Raw genomic sequence first — 17,328 nt, 5'->3', positions numbered from 1 at the left:
CTTAGAAGATTTTCTAATCGATTGCTGCAAAAACGAAGGAAATCCATCGAAAACTAACCGATTTATTAGCATTTGAAATTTTTCTCACTTTTTTCAGTTTTAGATTTTCATTTTACATCCCTATGTAGCCGAACTTCCTGAGAGAAGTATTCTAATTCAAAATTAAATCTTCATTAATTCATTTGTTGTCCTTATAAGAACAATTGTTCAATTTATCATAGGATGTAGTGTTTATCTTACATCTCTGTGTTACCTTGATAGTGAGGACTAAGGCGCACGGTCAACACAATGAGAAAGGTGTTTTCACATTGAAAACTAGACACGGCTTTACTGGAAGAAGTGTTGGAAAATGCATCTACCGCTAATACCACCGCTATCATACGAAAGCGCGTCGTTTCATGTGGGGAATATCAACAACGAAAAATGACGCGCGTCTAAGCATAACCATAAGCATAACTGTTTCGCCGTGCTGCTCCCATTTACCTTTACATCGGCCTCAGGGAAGTACCGGCTGCATCTGCATCTACCGCTGAGGCTGTCACTATACTGCTATTGGTACCAAAAGCTATTAACTCTTCAAATAAGTGTGTTATTTGTTCTCAAAAGAACAATTGTTCAATTCAAAATCGGATTTACGCAATCGCATCTCTGTAAAATTACCGACAATAATATTCTTCTAAAGAAACTGATACAACTTTCCCATTAGGCCTCTGCCATAATAGACGCGAAAAGCGACGCGAACCGATTCGCTCAGCTGTAGGTTAATGTACAGCCATCAGTAGAGCTGTACATCAACCTACGGCCGAGCGAATCGGTTCGCGCCGCTTTTCGCGTCTACTATGGCAGAGGCCTTAGAGAAAGTTGCTGGCTGTTGTATTCACTTCATGCAAGCCTGCTGCTGATGCTTCCCGCTACCACATTGAAACAGCATTTTAGTGAAGGGAGTGTCGTTGCATCAGCTGACCCTGCTACTATCGATGCTGATATACCCGCTGCAGCAGCTACGCTATGCATAGCCATGCCACAGTTGTGGCCGCTATACGCTGGCCCAACTGCTGAGCAACTGCAACGCTATCCGTAGCCATGCCACAGTTGTGGCCGCCATTGGTATCCGCTGTACCTGCATCTGCTGGCCCTGCTGCTATCGATGGTGGGATCCGCTGAAACTGCTACGCTTATTCGCAGCCATGCCACAGTTGTGGCCGCTATCTGCTATCGATGGTACCCACTGCTCGCTCCCGCTGCTGCTAGAGGAGGACTGCTGTCGTCGCTGTTCAGAACTACTATGAGCGGCTTCGACTAAAACAGGCTCTTATATAGGGATGAAAATAGGAATGAATTATTTTACGTACGTGGTGGAATGATATAACTTGAAAAATATGTGTGACTTCATTCTGGTTCAGAGCGATCATTTTATAAGCTCCACCTCTTTTTTCAGTTTCTAAAGTTTTTCCTCAGTTTCGTAGCACGGATGCACAAAAATGATTTCTTGTCGAGCCGGACCGATAGCACTCTCATTGAAGCAACAAAATAACATGTTTTGTGTCGTGTTGTGCAGCTTGGTTGAAGAAAATGTTCCCGTCCCCATGTCGCATGTAAGCAGATTATTGCGTTCAGTAGACAGTAGATAGTGTATCCAGCGAATAAACACCGATGGTGCTCTCACACACGCAACGGTTTTAACCCGTATCTTATTGCGGTTTGTAACATCAAGCGATTTCGTTTGCTCGCTGTTGCGTGTTGCATCATGTTGCAACTTGGCAGCTGGGAGACGACGAAATTCTGTTTATGCTGATTGATTGAATCGACTTCATATTAGCTCTGCATAGTCGAACTAACTGCTTTTGTGAATGCGTACTAACAGGGCAGTTTATTATTCAAAGTCGGTTATGCTGATCGCAGCCTTTACGCTGCCCCTACAGTGGGGGGTTTACTAAATAAAGTGAAAATTAGACAACTACAACAGAATTTGATTGCATCCCGCACAGAATGTCTGCTTGTGTTGATGCCAGAAAATTATTAACCTTCAATAATTTTTTTATTTGCCTTCAAAAAAGCATTTTGCTGTTCAAAATCGGTTGCTAATTACAACCTTTGAGCTGCCCTAACATTGGGGGAATTAAGATACACGGACAACATGCACTGTGGAAGCTATTTCACATTCAGTGAATAAGACGGGTGCGACAAATTTAAATTGCTAGGATGCAACACAGAATACTTGCTTGCGTTGTCAAAAATTATCAACTTTCAATGACTTTCAAGGCAAATGAAAAAGGCATTTTGATTTCCAAAATTAGATTTCCTGATGGCAATCTTCATGCTGCCCCAACACGGGGGGAATAATGGCTGTCTGGCGACACACGCTGAGATAAACCGCGCTGCTCCTGAGACGTGGTGACCAACCACAGAGCTAGTGCTGCTGCTAAGGAAGGACGACTGCTGTTGTCGCTGTCTAGAACTATTATGAACGGCTCCGGCTGAAACAGGCTCTTATATAGGCCAAATAGCATGTTTTCAATTGCAAGGTATATGATCCTGTCGACCGTGCTTGGGAAGCAAGCATATAACGACCAATCAGAGGTCGAATTTTTCGTTTTGACAAGGCTTGACTATTTTCAATAGTACAATAGTGTGAATAATAAAATTACAATTATCTTATTTTGGGAAGAATCTTAGAAGATTTTCCAATCTATTGCTGCAAGAACAAAGGAAATCCATCGAATACTAACCGATTTATTAGCATTTGAAATTGGAGATATTTTTCACTTTTTTCGGTTTTAGATTTTCATTTCACATCCCTATGTAGCCGAACTTCCTGAGAGAAGTATTTTACTTCAAAAACGTGAATACTCCGGACAAAAACAAAAGCTTTTCTTAGAAATAGATTTAAGAAAGGCTTCATGATTCTTCTGTTTTATGACTAAAAGCGTTCTACGAACTCTCATTCTCGGGATGGGCAATTCCACGCCACAAGTATCAGAAGGAATGTAAATTAGTGCAAAGCTGTACCTGCAACTTTTTCTTCTAGTGTGTAGGCGAATGGTGAATTATACTGACGATTAAAATGTTTTTTTTTCGCCATAGTGAAAATACCGTGATGTCAAAAAAAAGGACGGGCCGTGGGAGGTTTGACCAACAAATTACTACCTGCCTCGCAGAGGAAGAAATGTTATAAAAATTCATCAAAATAGAACCACACGCTTAAGGGATGTCTTTGAGTAAAACAAACTTTTACTTAATTAAGAATACATAACCTCTAACTCACTGTACGCGTACTTCCCAAAATACTCAAACTAACCCTATGGCTTAAACTTGTCAACGTCTATGCGCCACAGCTTATCAGCGATATTTGCATTACATTTTTCCAATATGTTTCAATGAACTTGCAGACAATTTCCTTGACAACTCTTGTCAAAACCATACGTCGATGAGACGCATGGGCGTTCAGAACTAAAAATCACAAGAAGGTTGTATGCAAAGCCAATACCGCAAGGTTGAAGTAGAATACTTTTACAAGAAAGATAACCTGGCTGCTTGCGTGTCAGTCATTTTTTCTAGTAAATAACGTTGACCGTTCATTGGCAGTATTGTAATTTCTTTTTGTCTGATATTTTGAATAAAGTTCATTGGATATTTTCAAATTTTGTGCAAATGAGAAGTTGAAGTGCTGCCGAATTGTAATATGCACATTTAATACGACATCATTAAACGGGAACGGAACAAAGGCTACGATTATGCAGAACGCGAATGCCGGCGCGATGCGATTTGCCTAACCGTGGTGAAATGTACAGCTCTTTTTAAGGCGAAGTAGAGCTATACACTGCCGTGATATGACATTGTGACGTAGATCCAAGTGATCAATTTTTCAGTTCGGCCCAAAAACGAAAGAATTTCTCGTCACTTTTGTATGGAAATGTGTGCCAACGTCACTTTGTTTTTTTGATTTTATGCAACGTACGAATAAGCTACAACGGAAAGGAAGATATCGATCGATAGGTATTCGAATAATGAACAAATTGGTATGAAAAACTCATATTCGGGAAAATGGCACTTACGTCACTTTGTCATCTCACGGCAGTACATTTTAACAGATTTCGTCTTGCCGAATCGCATCGCACCGTTATTTGCGTTCTGCATGACCTGCAAACACTAAGCAAAACGAGAAAATATTTACTCTTCAAATAATCATTTGTGTTCTTCAAATATCAGTTGTTCAATTTAATATCCGTTGAAATGTTTGTTTATTATCTGATGAAGCTCTTATATAGGCCAAATGATGCATTCCCAATTTACTAGGTCCATAACTCTGCCGACCGTGCTTGGGAAAGCGCGGTATAACGACCAATCAGAGGTCAAATTTTGTGTTTTGACATGGCTTAAGAGTTTTCAATAGTACAATAGTTCGAATGATTAAATTGCAATTTCATGCATTTGGTAGGAATCTTAGAAGATTTTCTAATCGATTGCTGCAAAACGAAGGAAATCCATCGAAAACTAACCGATTTATTAGCATTTGAAATTTTTCTCACTTTTTTCAGTTTTAGATTTTCATTTTACATCCCTATGTAGCCGAACTTCCTGAGAGAAGTATTCTAATTCAAAATTAAATCTTCATTAATTCATTTGTTGTCCTTATAAGAACAATTGTTCAATTTATCATAGGATGTAGTGTTTATCTTACATCTCTGTGTTACCTTGATAGTGAGGACTAAGGCGCACGGTCAACACAATGAGAAAGGTGTTTTCACATTGAAAACTAGACACGGCTTTACTGGAGGAAGTGTTGGAAAATGCATCTACCGCTAATACCACCGCTATCATACGAAAGCGCGTCGTTTCATGTGGGGAATATCAACAACGAAAAATGACGCGCGTCTAAGCATAACCATAAGCATAACTGTTTCGCCGTGCTGCTCCCATTTACCTTTACATCGGCCTCAGGGAAGTACCGGCTGCATCTGCATCTACCGCTGAGGCTGTCACTATACTGCTATTGGTATCAAAAGCAATTAACTCTTCAAATAAGTGTTTTATTTGTTCTCAAAAGAACAATTGTTCAATTCAAAATCGGATTTACGCAATCGCATCTCTGTAATATTACCGACAATAATATTCTTCTGAACAAACTGATACAACTTTCCCATTAGGCCTCTGCCATAATAGACGCGAAAAGCGACGCGAACCGATTCGCTCAGCTGTAGGTTAATGTACAGCCATCAGTAGAGCTGTACATCAACCTACGGTCGAGCGAATCGGTTCGCGCCGCTTTTCGCGTCTACTATGGCAGAGGCCTTAGAGAAAGTTGCTGGCTGATGTATTCACTTCATGCAAGCCTGCTGCTGATGCTTCCCGCTACCACGCTGAAACAGCATTTTAGTGAAGGGAGTGTCGTTGCATCAGCTGACCCTGCTACTATCGATGCTGATATACCCGCTGCAACAGCTACGCTATGCATAGCCATGCCACAGTTGTGGCCGCTATACGCTGGCCCAACTGCTGAGCAACTGCAACGCTATCCGTAGCCATGCCACAGTTGTGGCCGCCATTGGTATCCGCTGTACCTGCATCTGCTGGCCCTGCTGCTATCGATGGTGAGATCCGCTGAAACTGCTACGCTTATTCGCAGCCATGCCACAGTTGTGGCCGCTATCCGCTATCGATGGTACCCACTGCTCGCTTCCGCTGCTGCTGAGGGAGGACTGCTGTCGTCGCTGTTCAGAACTATTTTGAGCGGCTTCGACTAAAACAGGCTCTTATATAGGGATGAAAATAGGAATGAATTATTTTACGTACGTGGTGGAATGATATAACTTGAAAAATATGTGTGACTTCATTCTGGTTCAGAGCGATCATTTGATAAGCTCCACCTCTTTTTTCAGTTTCTAAAGTTTTTCCTCAGTTTCGTAGCACGGATGCACAAAAATGATTTCTTGTCAAGCCGGACCGATAGCACTCTCATTGAAGCAACAAAATTACATGTTTTGTGTCGTGTTGTGCAGCTTGGTTGAAGAAAATGTTCCCGTCCCCATGTCGCATGTAAGCAGATTATTGCGTTCAGTAGACAGTAGAGTGTATCCAGCGAATAAACACCGATGGTGCTCTCACACACGCAACGGTTTTAACCCGTATCTTATTGCGGTTTGTAACAACAAGCGATTTCGTTTGCTCGCTGTTGCGTGTAGCATCATGTTGCAACTTGGCAGCTGGGAGACGACGAAATTCTGTTTATGCTGATTGATTGAATCGACTTCATATTAGCTCTGCATAGTCGAACTAACTGCTTTTGTGAATGCGTACTAACAGGGCAGTTTATTATTCAAAGTCGGTTATGCTGATCGCAGCCTTTACGCTGCCCCTACAGTGGGGGGTTTACTAAATAAAGTGAAAATTAGACAACTACAACAGAATTTGATTGCATCCCGCACAGAATGTCTGCTTGTGTTGATGCCAGAAAATTATTAACCTTCAATAATTTTTTTATTTGCCTTCAAAAAAGCATTTTGCTGTTCAAAATCGGTTGCTAATTACAACCTTTGAGCTGCCCTAACATTGGGGGAATTAAGATACACGGACAACATGCACTGTGGAAGCTATTTCACATTCAGTGAATAAGACGGGTGCGACAAATTTAAATTGCTAGGATGCAACACAGAATACTTGCTTGCGTTGACAAAAATTATTAACTTTCAATGACTTGTTTATTTGCCTTCAAAAAGGCATTTTGATTTCCAAAATTGGATTTCCTGATGGCAATCTTCATGCTGCCCCAACACGGGGGGAATAATGGCTGTCTGGCGACACACGCTGAGATAAACCGCGCTGCTCCTGAGACGTGGTGACCAACCACAGAGCTAGTGCTGCTGCTAAGGAAGGACGACTGCTGTTGTCGCTGTCTAGAACTATTATGAACGGCTCCGGCTGAAACAGGCTCTTATATAGGCCAAATAGCATGTTTTCAATTGCAAGGTATATGATCCTGTCGACCGTGCTTGGGAAGCAAGCATATAACGACCAATCAGAGGTCGAATTTTTCGTTTTGACAAGGCTTGACTATTTTCAATAGTACAATAGTGTGAATAATAAAATTACAATTATCTTATTTTGGGAAGAATCTTAGAAGATTTTCCAATCTATTGCTGCAAGAACAAAGGAAATCCATCGAATACTAACCGATTTATTAGCATTTGAAATTGGAGATATTTTTCACTTTTTTCGGTTTTAGATTTTCATTTCACATCCCTATGTAGCCGAACTTCCTGAGAGAAGTATTTTACTTCAAAAACGTGAATACTCCGGACAAAAACAAAAGCTTTTCTTAGAAATAGATTTAAGAAAGGCTTCATGATTCTTCTGTTTTATGACTAAAAGCGTTCTACGAACTCTCATTCTCGGGATGGGCAATTCCACGCCACAAGTATCAGAAGGAATGTAAATTAGTGCAAAGCTGTACCTGCAACTTTTTCTTCTAGTGTGTAGGCGAATGGTGAATTATACTGACGATTAAAATGTTTTTTTTTCGCCATAGTGAAAATACCGTGATGTCAAAAAAAAGGACGGGCCGTGGGAGGTTTGACCAACAAATTACTACCTGCCTCGCAGAGGAAGAAATGTTATAAAAATTCATCAAAATAGAACCACACGCTTAAGGGATGGCTTTGAGTAAAACAAACTTTTACTTAATTAAGAATACATAACCTCTAACTCACTGTACGCGTACTTCCCAAAATACTCAAACTAACCCTATGGCTTAAACTTGTCAACGTCTATGCGCCACAGCTCATCTCACAGAATCCACTGACCTTCCGCACTTTGGATAAATGGCACAATGGACAGCCTGATTAACTTCCTCCATTATCCTGCCACTGCGGGCGGCCGAGACGAAAACGGAGGCGACAGGAAGAAATAGTTACCCAAGCGACATTTCTCAACCCGTGTGCATGGAAAACTCGAAACTACCACTTAACAAATGCTTCCCGGTCATGCGATGACAGTGCGAAATGGCCCTCGGCAGTTTTCAGGGCGTCATTTGGTCACACTATTAATGACAGCTTGCAACTCGACGAAGAATACACGGAGCTCACAATACACTTAGCGGGCATAGAGAGAGAGAGAGAGCGAGCGAGTGAGAGAACCGTCACATAGGAGGACAGAATGTGGCCACTAGCAAAAGTTAACGATGTCTTCACAGTTTTCCGATGCTATCGTAGGCCAGCACTACAAAGCGGGTGGACAAAGCTGGCCGCCGCTCCGCATGACACGGCCCGGGAGCAAAGGCTAAACGAATAAGGAAACTCATTAAATGGCTTCAGTCACCACCCGCTTCGGTCCGGTTGAATGTATCGGCATCCGCAGCCGCGAAGCAGTGCTGCAATAAATGTGTGAAAACAGCTGGAGTCTCTGTACTTTTTTCATTATTCCCGACGATTGCAGTAAGGATGGAGTTGCAACTTATAATTCACTCCTGCATACATGTTTATTATTGCCTCGAAGACGTGACGCTTTAATTGGTATGACTTATCAGTTTTGGGGAACTCTTCAACATCATAACTAGCACGAAAAATTGCTCAATCATGTCAATGTTTTCGATGATGCGAGTTTTGCAAGTAACGGACCAAAATAAGATCTGCTTTCGAGGTTGAATGACACGAAGGTCGATGTGGAGTGAAGATGTGGTTTTCGAGTAAATCGAAAACTATGTACAACTTGCCTTCGGAAGGACAGGTCAAAGTACGGACAGTGAACCCGCCCGCCGTTTCTACCGGCATTGCATTACAACACGGTTTGGGTACGACAAGCATCATGCCGTGTGATATCATTAATTATTCCCCGATTATTAGTCACCCACTACTAATGGGTCTATGGGAAACCGTAGGGGATCCGGGGCCTGTGCGATGAACATCCCACCCCGGGTGGACGTGTAATGAAAATGGTGATTCAATCTGAATTGAGCCAACCTTAACTCGAACAGGGGAATATTTATGGGTGGAGTACACCGTTGGTGGTCCAATTGTGTTCCGGCCAACCTCCGTTCTTGCGCTTCGTAATAGTTTCGGTTGTTTGTTGCTATATTTAGCATCGCTGGCCGCCCGTACTGCAAGCGCAAGCTCGGTTATCTTTAATATTTATGATCCGATCCAGTTTCGAAGCGGATTACCGGGAAAGCAATCACTATCTTCGAGCTACTAGATATGAATCGAAATTAATTGTTTATTCTAGCTTAACCTTACTGATTGAAAGGTTAATGCAAACGAGCAAAAAAAACAAAGAGCTTTCCGCTGTGTATAGTTGGTAATTTTGAGTCATCGAATTGAAAATTTAAAATGTCAAAAATCGTAGATTCACTTAAAAAAATTGTTGAGAAGGAACTTTTCAAAATGTTGCATAATTGTTGAGTTAGCGAGCGTTTTCGATCTGGTTGAAAGTATACACAGATTCTCGCTTAAACCAAGCGACTAGTTACTCGAGATCTTCAGAAATTGATTGTTTGTGTTAGTGTTGTGTTGGGAACTAATTCAATCAAAATAACTTACACACGAATCAAATCAAATTGAAAAGCCCTCGTATCACTAGTGGCCGGGTTCAGCGAGAATTGCCCAGATGTTCCTCTGAGCTAAATATGTCATTTTGGGTTATTCAATTTTTTGCATCACGACTAATTTTTGGAAAGTGCTCACAATGATTAAAAATATTTTTAAATCCAGAACGGTCTGTTCGATTCGCATGACGTCTTCGCCAAAGTTGTACATAATAGATTTGTTTTCCTGAAAAACAACATTTTTGACGCAGGACTACGTCTTTGTTTCCTTTACTAGATTACACTTTGTGAAATTGAAACTGAAACTGGCAAATGTTGCGTCAGTTAATGCATCTTAGTCATTTATTTGTCGGTGAATAGATAAAATGTGTAACAATTGTTTGATATAATGTTCAACATTGTTGCTTTACTGCTTAATGGTGGAAAAAGGTGAAAAGTTCCAAGGTCAAGCATACATTTCCCTTGTTATTGGCTTGCTTCCCGATAACAATAACATGGACGAAATAAATTCAACGAAGTGTTTTGGTTTGTTTGTCTTTCTCTAAGCTGCGTGGCCACGCCCTAATGACAAAAATCTACTCTGAACTCGATACAAAAGACTGCCTGTAGAAAATTCAGCTTTAGGCTTTCGCTCTCCGACCGTTCGGTAGTACGGTTCAATTTCTGGAGTTAAAATCGCATCGCTGTGAGATGTCAAAGAAAAAAAAAGGAAAGCAGGCTCGAGCCCTGCGAAGCAAAACCCCGCTGCTGAAGGAGGCAGTAAAAAAAAAAGGCAAGGCGGAAGCAGTTGCACTTCGAAAAGTGTGGCTGATTGCGACACGGTGACAAACATTAGCGACGTTGGAGATTTTGGCGGGCCGACTCATGTTCCGGACTCTGCCAGCCCCAAAACGGTGAAAGTGAAGCTTCCCTCGCTGGTAGTGAAGAATGTCCCACTCAACAAGCTCATTAGCGACTTTGCATCGTTGGGCGTTGCAGCCGAGTACAAACTGTGCGGTATTGGCACGAAGGTCATGCTCCACACGAAGGTGGACTTTGCGAAGGTCTTGACGTTCATGAAAAGTTCTAAAACTGAGTTCTTCACCCACGACATTCCCGGGAAAAACCATTCAAGGTTGTCATCAGAAGCTTGCCAGGTTACGACCCCAAGCTGATCGGAGCCGAAATCAAGGATCGGTACAAATTTGCCCCAATTGCTGTCTATGCGATCAAACGCAGGGATGAAAACAAAAGGAAATACCCGGACTGCCTCTTTCTGGTTCACTTTCCGAAAGGGACAGTAACACTGAGCGCATTGCGAGCCATTCGCTCTTTGTTCTCCATTATCATCCGTTGGGAGCCCTATCGTGGTGGCCGTCGAGACGTTACGCAGTGTCAAAGGTGCCTCAGCTTCGGTCACGGTAGCCGGAACTACAACATCAAACCGCGTTGCAACATCTGAGCTGAGGACCACTCAACGTCGGATTGCCCTGTGGACGGTGCCGGTGCGGTACAGTTTAAGTGTGCTAACTGTGGTGGCGATCACCAGAGCTCTGATCGACAGTGCCCGAAAAGGGAAAGTTTCAAGCAGGTGTCGACAAACAACCAGCCGGGCAGGAAGAAAGACAAACCACCGGTCTTCAGGGAGGAAGATTTTCCTCCTCTCCGTCCCTCCCAGTAAGCAGGGCAACCTAGTACGCGTACGCAACTTGACCTTCCACACTCATCATCCGGCGGGTTAGCCGGTCAACAACACCACCGAGCGCTGAGTCCGAGAAGTACTCTGCGGATGAGCTGATGGAAATCTTTAGCAGCATGACCAATGCCCTTTGTGCGTGTCGCAACAAGCCCGAGCTAATTCATGTGCTGGGTAAATTTATCATTCAGTATGGATTCTAAGCCCATCTTCATTGTCACATGGAACGCTTGCTCTGTTAGAGCAAAAAGTATCGACGTGGGTCTACTCACAGAGACCCACCTGAAACCCGGCGACAGTTTTTGGCTGCCGGATCACAACATCATCCGTCTCGATCGCACCAACTCCAGGGGGGGTGGTATCGCGATCATCGTCTGAAAAGGGATGAAATATAACATCTTGCCGCACATCCGCACCGCCATCATCGAAGCCCTTAGTGTGGAGGTCAAATCAGCTACCGGGTTCATCCGGTTCATCGTCGTCTACTGTCCGCTCCAGTGTAAAATTAGCAACGGTACAGCCACCCAGTTTAAGAACGACCTGGCAACCATCACCAGGACCAACTCCCGCTTCGTCGTTGGGGGAGACCTAAATGCTCGTCACGAGGCTTGGCGAAATTATCGGCAGAATCAGAACGGTCGCCAACTCTTCGAACACTCGCAGCATGGCTCTTACACGGTGCAGTTTCCGGATGAGCCGACTTTCATCTCCCCAGCGGGGAAACCTTCAACCCTGGATTTCTTCCTGGCCAACGTCGAGCTCTCCAAACCAGTGGCCCACAACAATCTGAGCTCAGACCACCAACCTGTCGTTGCTGAGGTGGGGATCGGTGTTGCTCCTACCAGCTGTCTGCGGAAAGACTCAACCGCATGAGGAAAACAACATCTTTCTCCCGGAACAGTTTAAGTTTAGGAAGGGTCACTCTACCACGCACCAGCTGGTGCGGGTGATGAACAACATCAGAAGAGACAGGGCTGTATCCAAGTCCACAACCATGGCATTGTTGGCCGTCGGAAAGGCGTTTGACAATGTCTGGCATGACGGACTGGTATAAAAGCTCTGTTCCTTCAACTTTCCACCATATTTGACAAAAATCATCTGTAGCTACCTTCGGCAGAGGTCATTCAGGGGTCCCGCAGGGCAGTCTGCTGGGCCCTTCGCTATACAACATTTACACCTCCGACATTCCTTCCCAGGGAGATAGCTGCGTGCTCTTTCTGTTAGCAGATGACACTGCAATTGCCGTCAAGAAAAGAATGCCTCGTGAGCTCACCAACAAACTTCAGCGATGCCTAGACGCCTTTGTCGAGTATGCTAACAACTGGAAAATCAAGATCAACGCTTCCAAACCCCAAACAATAATGTTCCTTCATCGACAATCCCCTAAACTGAAGACCCCACCATCATGCGTTGTGATCATGAACGGTACAGGGGTTGAGTGGTCTTCCGAAGTTACCTATCTTGGACTGCTACTCGACGAGAAACTTCTTTTTCGATCGCATACAAACAAACTGGCAGTCTACAAACAAATAATTGCCCCCGCAGTCTTTTACGCGGCTCCGGTGTGGGAGTCATGTGCGCAAACTCACAGGAACAAAATTCAGGTTGCCCAAAACCGAATTTTACGGATGATCCTCGATTGTCTCTATAACACCAGGATCTCAGACCTCCACCAAGAGGCAACCACTCCAAAAGTAGATGTAAAAACATGTATTATACCCTACAAAAGCATAAAAATACAGATAAACTTCAACAACAACAATTCAGCTTCAGTTTAGTTTGTGTCACAATAGCGGGTGCAGTGCAGCTGTTAAAGGTACGCGACATTGAAAAACGACAGCTGCATACGAGTCAACTTCCAGGCACTGCGGAGCATGTTACCTTTCTTTTGCATACGGCAACAACAGTTACCATCGTACACTGCAGAATATTTAGCTGGCACAGTTACTGGAGGGCACAGCGGAGAGCAAACTTTATTATGCGCGGTCAAGCCAAATATTCAATGCTACCGATGGTGCGATTATCAGCGTTCTGTAGCACGAATTTCTTATTGAAGATTATGGAGTCGGTTCTTTTCAGAACTATAGATGCTTGAAGATAATAGTTATGAGAATTTTCGCAACTACTACTAGTGTAAAATTTTCATGTATTCATGCATCGTTAGTATAACAATAACGACCATCAAAAATAAACGATAGTGTTGCCTATGAACAGTATAATATATACATTTAGTCCTGCGTCATCATTTTATACAAACCCTAGGGCTGTATACCTTGTAGTATTTTCTTGCTGTATGTACTTCCTCAATCCGACCAGAATTGTTGCACAACTGTATTCAGCACTTGTATTTTACAACTAGCAATACTGCTATTGAAAAGTGGCATGGATATTATTTTTATACGTGCATCTGTGTAATGTTACTTTACCATTTCTTTTATACGCTTCCCTAACTAGCACGCAGAGAATCCTCAGTAAGAATTCCCAGGATACCTATAACTCGGTGACGAATCGCATATGGGAAAACTTCTAATTGATTCCTCACGAATCGAAATTAATCGTACGAAGAATCATTTTTGCGATACGGACAGAATCTATGCGAATCGCATATGGATTCTAAATGTAGGAATCTTCGGGAATCTAAATGTAGGAATCTTTAGGTTTCGTTTTAAGAAATCTATTGGATTTGCATACACGCATTCCTAACTAACACAAAAAGAATCTCAGTGACTAGGCGACAGAATTATTTTTCGCCACGAACAGTCATCGGGCGCGGACGCGTTTTCGTTTCGTTCCGCAATTAACTTGTATTTTTTTACACCTTGACAACGTCGCGAGTGCACGTAAGTAACAATTTATTTATAAACAATCTTTGACCGTCGCGCTACCGCGTGTATTTAACCTTTTCTCGACAATTCGTACTCGCCGCGTAACAATTTTTAATCATGGAAAAGTGTGGAATAACCAACTGTACTTCGACCGACAACCGCTTCCTGTGGAAATGCGAAGGATTATGCAAAAGACACTTCCACGCTGCCTGCGTAGGAACCCGTAGAAACCAAGAAGAACTACTGCGCTCATTCATGCTTCCTTTATGCATAGAATGCCAGGAACAATTCATGGACCAACTGCAACTGAAGAAGCTCATCCAGTACCAGAAAATTTTAACAAAAAGTATTGAATCACAAATTAAATTAAATCATACAGTAATCAGTCAATTTCCTAAACTGACTGTAACACACGACACACTGGACAGTATCAATACACTGCTTTCTGAATTGAAGACGGAAATTAAAAATGTAAATATCAACACAAACAATGCGTCGGCAAAAACCGTTCGGCGAACTTGGCCATGACTCCATATCGGACATTAGCAAAGAAAATCCGCAGCATACAAAGAATATACAACAGCTTCTGGAAAAAGCATTAACTAATATAGAATCAAACTTGCCAGAACTTGCCACTTCCAGAATCGAACTCAGAAGAACACCGTATCACAGAACGGAAGGTCAACTTCAGGTATATGATCCAACAGAAAGTGCACACAAAGAGGACTGAAAAATCACGAATGAATTTTCTTTGCCCTCAGCAATTTATATTTGTCGTGTATTTTTTTTTTTTTTTTTTTTAAGGGGGGATTTGTTAGTAGCTTAAGTATTTATGATAAATGTTAGTAAATAATGAGTATGTGTGCCCAATCACAAATGGTGACTTCTCAACACTGTTAGAAATTTGTAATTTTAATTGTTAGGATTTGTTTGCTTTCGCAATTAGGACTTATCATTCGTAGGGATTTAAACCTACTTGTCAGAAAAGGGGAAGTAAACTTACAACTAACTTAATTGCTAACTTATTGGCTATAAAGAGAGCTTATCGTAGCAATTGAGGATTGCAACGATTTTTGTCGAAAATTGTTAATAATTTTATTTGACATAGCTTCTAATGGTTCAACACCAGTGAGTCTATGTAATTCGAGTGTACCAAACCAAGGAGGACGCTTCAAAATCATTTTTAGAATTTTATTCTGAATCCTTTGGAGCGTTTTCTTCCTTGTTGAACAGCAACTTGACCAGATCGGTACAGCATAAAGCATTGCTGGTCTGAAAATTTGTTTGTAAATCAAAAGTTTGTTCTTTAAACAAAGTTTAGAATTCCTGTTAATGAGAGGATATAAACATCTCGTATATTTGATGCACTTGGCTTGTATACTCTCAATGTGCTCTTTGAAAATAAGTTTTTTATCATAAATTAGTCCCAAGTACTTAACCTTGTCGGACCAACTTAAAATAACCCCATTCATCTTGACAACGTGATTATTGTTTGGCTTGAGGAAAGAAGCCCTAAGCTTATGCGGAAAAATTATCATTTGAGTTTTAGAAGCATTGGGAGAGATTTTCCACTTTTGCAAGTAGGAAGAAAAAATATCTAAACTTTTCTGCAATCGACTGCATATGACACGAAGACTTTTTCCTTTTACGGAAATGCTTGTGTCATCGCAGAACAATGACTTTGTGCATCCTGGAGGCAAATCAAGAAGATCTGAAGTGAATATGTTGTACAGGGCTGGACCCAAGACTGAACCTTGAGGTACACCTGCTCTGACAGGAAATCTATCAGATTTTGAATTCTGATAGACAACCTGCAGAGTTCGATCAGTAAGATAATTTTTTAAAATTTTGATTAGGAAAATTGGAAAATTAAAAGTTTGCAATTTCGCAATCAAACCTTTATGCCAAACACTGTCGAATGCTTTTTATATTTGTCGTGTACATTTATGCCACTGCGACAGTGGTATAAAGTGGCATAATTTATTCGTTGTTTTGAATTGACGGTTAATTCAACAGTTTAACCTGTTTGATTCGAACTTTTACGTGCAATGCGAAAACAGCAAAGTTTCACATTTGCGCAATTTTTTATATTCGAAAATCTATAATGTGGCATAGTGGAAGTAAGTAAAAGTATCAACACAAGCTATCTGATGTCCCGTACATGTTGGTTTGGAACACGAACCACAATCAATGCTATTTAAAACCGGGTGTTCGAAACTGTTAATGATGCAATTACATATTGCGAAGGTCTTCCTCTCACGATTGTATCATGTGGTAGCGACAGTTATTTATAAAAATTAGTTTGAAACTTTATCGTTGTCATAAAGCAAATATGAAGTGTTTTTTTTTTTTTTTTTTGTTTTTGTTTAAAGGAAGTGCTACTTCGTGTTGTAAGAAGATGTTGTACAGATAAATTTTGTTTGGCAAATATCTAGATATTTTAAAATTTTTCTTTTGTTCACACAACAACTATTTGACACGGCAAAATACAAATTAATGTTTTACGGAGCCAATTAAGTCTAATGCCTTATGGTCTAAAATATCTTATAAGCTAAGGGCAATTTTTTTATGCTCGCTGCCGACTACGAGCTGAAATTTTATAATATTGAATCAATACCTTAGTCGACCATGAAATTTCCAAACAGGTTTCATCCTGTTATTCCATTATATCACATGTTTTATAGATCACCCGAGATCCAAACTCTGAAGGTATATCAGTTCTGGACTCATTGATGCTAGATGCATCCGATGGAATAAAAATAAGGAGGATGAGATTAGATAAACTTGGATAAGCTTCTGGAGCAACGGATAATGTGGTTGTACGAACGGATAATTTGGTTGTAGCATATTAATTTTGCGAACGATATTTCGATATTAACTATTCACGGATTTCTGGTGTTTATATATCAGCTAGAAGAGTGTAATTTTCTGAACAAACGTGATTTTATATCATTGTCCTTCAATTTTTCAATGAAAAATAAAAATCGCATAAATGACAGTTGGTACATGGGCGAACTGTTATTTTAGCGATTTCGAGCAGATTTCGAACTGTTTTAAATCGGAATTTTAAAACCGAAGGATAACGATAGAAAATAAATAAAAATCATGATTTTATGTGATAGAATATTTTTAAAAATCATGATTTTGTTTGAATGTGTGAATGAACCGGTTCTTTGAAAAGAGCGAAAGAATGAACGGCTCACGAAAAAGAGTCACGGTTTTTTGAGCGCACCAGAACTGATGGATTCGCGCGAACCCGAAGTTTACCGAGAAAATACGAACTGTCAACGCTC

Source organism: Wyeomyia smithii, chromosome 3 (assembly GCF_029784165.1).
Source record: "Wyeomyia smithii strain HCP4-BCI-WySm-NY-G18 chromosome 3, ASM2978416v1, whole genome shotgun sequence".
In the NCBI taxonomy this organism is placed as follows: Eukaryota; Metazoa; Arthropoda; class Insecta; order Diptera; family Culicidae; genus Wyeomyia; species Wyeomyia smithii.
Note: the sequence above shows the minus strand (reverse complement) of the source record.